This window comes from Otolemur garnettii, unplaced genomic scaffold (assembly GCF_000181295.1).
Source record: "Otolemur garnettii isolate 467f Iridium unplaced genomic scaffold, OtoGar3 scaffold00001, whole genome shotgun sequence".
Lineage (NCBI taxonomy): Eukaryota > Metazoa > Chordata > Mammalia > Primates > Galagidae > Otolemur > Otolemur garnettii.
In genome coordinates, this window is record NW_003852396.1 from 18,230,916 (window position 1) to 18,236,198 (window position 5,283).

Genomic DNA, 5,283 nt, shown 5'->3' on the forward strand with positions numbered 1-5,283 from the left:
GTTGCTTTCTGTGAAATCTGCTTTTCTTTTCATATTCAGTGTCTCCCTTTGGCCAGGAATATTTTCTGGCCAAAAAGTAATGTGAGATAAGGGGATAAGGGATTTGGTGTTTTAAAAGACTTTTGCCTAATTTTTTTTTTTTTTTTCCAGTTTTGATTTTTAGCCTCGGGGCCTCAAGCTATCCCCCTGGGTAGAGTGCCATGCCGTTTTTGGCCGGGGCTGGGTTTGAACCCACCACCTCTGGTATATGAGGCCAGCACCCTACTCCTTTGACCCATAGGTGCGGCCCCATTTTATCTCCTTTTCATAATGTTGCTGTAAGTCTTACGTGGATTAACTTCTATGACACTCTTAGCAAAGTGCTCATGATAGTATTTAGTGTTCACTGACTGTTGGGTGCAGAGATCCTGCTGACTATCAGGAACACAAACATTCAGACTTCCTTCGGTTTCTGATTTGTTCTCTCTCTTTCTCTCTCAATCAGTATAGTGCCAACTTCTGCTGCAAGGGGGAAGTAGAACACTGTCATGCAGCAACAGAAATAAATTCAGATTTTTATTTATGAGACCTTGAAAGATTTTCAAATTCTAGATCAGTTACAGTATACGTCACAGCATTGTACCATCTTCCAAACTGCCGCAGACCCCCCCCCAGGATGGAACAGACACACGTAGAATTCTGTGTTTAAATTCTGGGCAACTTAGGATGATCCTGACTCACACAGACCCCAGCAGAAGGTACTGAGCAGAGTGTGCTCAGACCTCCTTGGCCTTTGCCTCTCTATGTAGGGGCCTGTGGTAGAAGGGAGTATGATTGCCTGCAAGTTCAGCTGGGAGGGCTTTCTGAGCAAGTGGATCGCATTACTGCTCTGATCATTTAAGTTTAATCCAATTAAGCTCACGTTCGTTGGTCTCTTACTGTGTGCTGGTTGTCAGGCATTAAAGATTTAGAGATGAATAAGATTCTATCTCTCCACTTGAGGCACTCAGGGAGTAGTATGAGAGATAAGCACATGGACAGATCTTTACAATATAAAGCTGTTATTAATTAGCAGAAATCTGTGCAGAACACTATGGAAGCTTCAAGAAGGAATCTCTTTTCAACCTTAACAGTCAGAAAAGGCTTTTGAGGTGGCAGCACCCTATCTAATCATCAATCCCCTGAAAATGTTTACTTGATGAAGAAATCTGGGACTGGAGGGATCTTCAGAGGAAGAACAAGATAATTGTCTAGAAGTCAGAGACAAAATCCACCAAGACCGGGAGACCTAAGAGGTACACTGGTTTTCCCTGTGCTGAGAACTTCTGCCTTTACTCCCATTAGAGCCAAAAAAGGAAATATAATCTATGTCCAGATGCTATTTTACTCCAGAGACCCTCCAATAGACCAAACCTAGGAGAGAAAAAGGGGAAGGTGCAGATTTCAAACAAAGGCCTTCCTCCAATGGCCCTCCTTGTATAGGCAATGCAGAAATCCTCAGAGGTGCCCAGAATGGCCTTGGTACCTACCAGAAAAGGGATAGAATGAGAGGTGACTCAGAATTTTCCAGAACGTGAGTCGTTATTCTGATGTAAGGTATGAGCCCTGCAGAGTTGTTTAATACCATCAGTGATTAGATGATTTTTGAAGTTACCTTTGAGTCCTAACCAATTCAGCAGACTAATTGCTGTAGGTCTAGCATCAACTAACAAGTGTGTGAAACCTAGCTTGCTACTCACCAAGTATACAGGGTTGGAAAACTACTTAATTATTTGAGCCTCAGGTAAAGAAAATGGTAACCCCTTTCTCTCATCTGATGATGATGATGCATACGGAGCGTTTAGTGTGCCTCCTGGCACATTAACTGCAGCTGGTATTATTATTGGTTTAATACTGAATTAATGTCAGGATTAGCATTTCTATTAACATTAGCATTACTACTAGTGTTGATGAGAATATTAATATTATTCTTCGCATTATAAATAATACTTTTATTCAGCCAATTAAGAACAATCAAGATTTGAATCCATGCCATATCGAGGTAATTCCTTCAGAAGCTTGAGTTTGAGTTAAATATGGTACTTTGTCATTAAATCTTGTCATCTCTCGATTATTCATAGGCAGAAAATTGAAAGAAAAAAAGAAGAGAGAATACCTGGCTGACTTGAACAAAGCGTTAGTTAAGTCTAGGGTCTCTTGACTTATTCTCTACGTGTAAAATGGACACCAGTCGGCCTTCCAGCCTTTTCTACTGCCATACTCCACCTCACACCTCAAGCCCCAACCAAGTCTTACATTCCCAGAAGCAGACCTAGATGGGTCTTGGTGTGTGCGTGGTTCATGGAGGGCAGTTCCCCGGAGAAACTGATAGAGAGTGTGGGAGGTACTACAAAGCTCTGCAGAAATATAGGTCCAGGTACAGTCCAGAATTAGACTAATCCCATCAGGGGCTTCATGGTGTAATTTGTAACACAGAATTCGTCTCGTCTCATCTTGAGGTATGGGAGTTGAGGTTCCAGTATAACTCCAGGTACATCCAAGAAAGGAGGATTCAGTTGCCCAAGGGAAATCTTCCTGAAAATACACACAACCAAACTGAGAATTGTCAGACAAAGTATATGCTGACCCATTTCGGCTTCCATAGGCTGCATGTATAGGAATAGTTGTTATCACTATGTATAGTAGCTTAGCCAGCTGTCCATGAATAACTTGCTTAATAATTTACAGTCTTCTTGAGGATACATCTTTTTTTTTTTAGTTTACATTCCCATAATATACTACCAAAATGCGCGGTAATGAGAAAGAAATATAGTATTTAGAAGTCTGATGTCCTTTAAGATTACGTCAAGCAAATGATGTGGTTGTCCTTTTTTTTCCTTGAGCTTGAGTTTATAAATTTATATAATGAAAGAGATCGTATCTAGTAGCCAAAATATTTTGTGGTTTAAGTAACTGATCCCCAATTCATCCATTTGTTCAATAGCCTTTCATAAATTCATTTAACAAATATTTATTGACGTGGGTAGTTAGCCAAGGACTGGAAAAATGAGGATGAATAATACCAGCGTGGTTCCAGCCCTCACGTAATTTCACTGTTCAATGGAAAAACACTGAGAAATACGCAACCATACAGCATGATAAAAGTCACGATTGGGGGAGTAAAGAGGGCTGTGGGAACACCTACAAGAGGAAGAGGTTCTGGGGAGCTGTTGCACAACAAAGTGAATCTAATTAACATTACCCAACTGTGTACCTAAACATGGTTAAGACATTAATGTTTTAGATTTTAAAATATGCTTAAAATACTAGATGTAATGATCTGTTTATATTTATTCCAAAATCATTGAGATGGGAATGGTGAGAAAATTAATTCAGAAATAACATGCAGTGGTACAGGGAGGGCAGCTTGCGGCAGGATAAGGAAGCTTGAATTCTGTCCTCTAGGCAACGGGAGCCACTGGAGAATTTTAAGACCTTCCTCAGCATGTGATTCAGAACTCCCTCTAGAGCAGCTGAAAGAACAAATGGGAGGGCGGCAGTCTCAGCCTCGCTGGTTCAGAGCCCATTGCTGTGGCCCAGTTGAGAGCGGGTGGGAATCTGATGTGGAAAGAACTGGCAGTAGTAGCTGGTGATGGGGGTGGAGGAATTATGAGGGAGTGAATTCAAGAATTATTCCGGGTATAAATCAGGTTGACCGAGTGATTAAACTGGCAGATGGTAGGGGGTCAAAGAGAGGATGGAGTTTGATAGATGCCTACTTTTCTGGGTCAGATGACTGCATTGATGACAGTGCCTCTGTGAGAGAGAACTGTAAAGGGAAGGTTATACGGAAGCCAGAAGAGCTAAAATGGGCACACGGATGATACTTTTTTCCCTTCCCAGTGAACATATATGTACTGATCAAGAATGAGTATTAAGCTTTGTCCATGTTTCTGAGGCAGATTACCTTCCCAGATTCTTCCTGGGGTTAGAAAACCAGAGCAGGTCAGTGCCTGTGCTCGGTGGGTATGGCGCTGGCCCCATATACCCAGGATGGCAGGTTGGAACCTAGCCCCAGCCAAATTGCAACAAAAAAATAGCTGAGCATTGTGGCAAGTGCCTGTAGTCCCAGGTACTCAGGAGGCTCAGGCAAGAGAATCGCCTAAGCTCAAGAGCTGGAGGTTGCTGTAAGCTGTGACGCCACAGCACTCTACCAAGAGCGACAAAGTAAGACTCTGTCTCTGAAAAAAAAGAAAAAAAGAAAACCAGAAGCACGGTATTTGCAGTTCACAAAATGTTTGTGGTGTGTATTCCCAGTGATTTCTTTTTTCTACAGAGCTGCCAATTCAGTTATCAGACCTAGGCTTTATCTCCTTTCTGAGCACGGAGGAGAAGCCGATAATGATATTCAGATTCAAATTATCTAGACTGAGTTCAGCCTTGATGCCTGTTAGTTAGGTGACCCCAGACAAGTACTTTAACTTCTCTGAGCCTTAGTTTTTCCCATAGGTGAAATGGAACATTCTAGCTAAGAATGATTACAATGAAAGAGGTATGTAAGAGTTCTTTCCAGACTGCAATTATGATATCGTTCGTTGTAATTTTTATTCTGAGACTAATATTAGTTGGGACATTGCAGAAAGTACTGATGGCACTCTGAATAAGCGTGAACAACAGATTGAATTATCAACCCCGGGAGTGGTTCTTGTTACTGTTAGATTATGAGTCAGAACCAGAGCTGATGTTCAAGAAAGTATTCTCATCTCAAAAATGTATGAAAAACATAAGTATGGGTTTACAAGAAGACATGTTTTTAGTAACCTGATGTGATAAAATAACTGTTAGTGACAATAAGAACGGGGCCCTGGGAAGAGCTTAGATATCGCAATTAAGCCTGAGATGGTGTTCTGACGATGTTTGGGTCGCTGCTTCTAGTAGCCCGGTGCCACAGAGGCAAAGCGAAGCCATCAACTCATCAATAACTGGATTGGGGGTCAGGTGTAGAAGGTTCCCTTTTCTCTTTCCTAGATAGGTCAATAGCCTGGAAACAATGGGACTCTAAAGGAGCAGCAGTTCCAAAGGAAAAGGGATACGAAGGCCAGAGAGACAAAGAAATAGGATGGATGCACAGCCAGGCCACGGCTGAAGATGGAGACTGACCCCGAACCAGGGCTGATCTCCCCTAGAACATTTCCTGTCCTGACCCTTTTTTCTCCCTTCCTTAGATCTGTTTTGAAGACTCAAATAATGGCCTTTGCCGGAGGATTCTCTTTCTGTTCCAGGCATATATAGGAAGCTGGTTAATTAAAAAAAAAAAAAAAAAAA

General features: G+C 41.8%; 1 protein-coding gene across 2 annotated transcripts in view; it reads left to right on the forward strand.

Moving 5' to 3' along the window:
- The window catches only part of DLG2 (discs large MAGUK scaffold protein 2), a 2,018,366-nt gene that overhangs the window by 994,069 nt on the left and 1,019,014 nt on the right, over nt 1–5,283 (forward strand). The window lies entirely within an intron of this gene.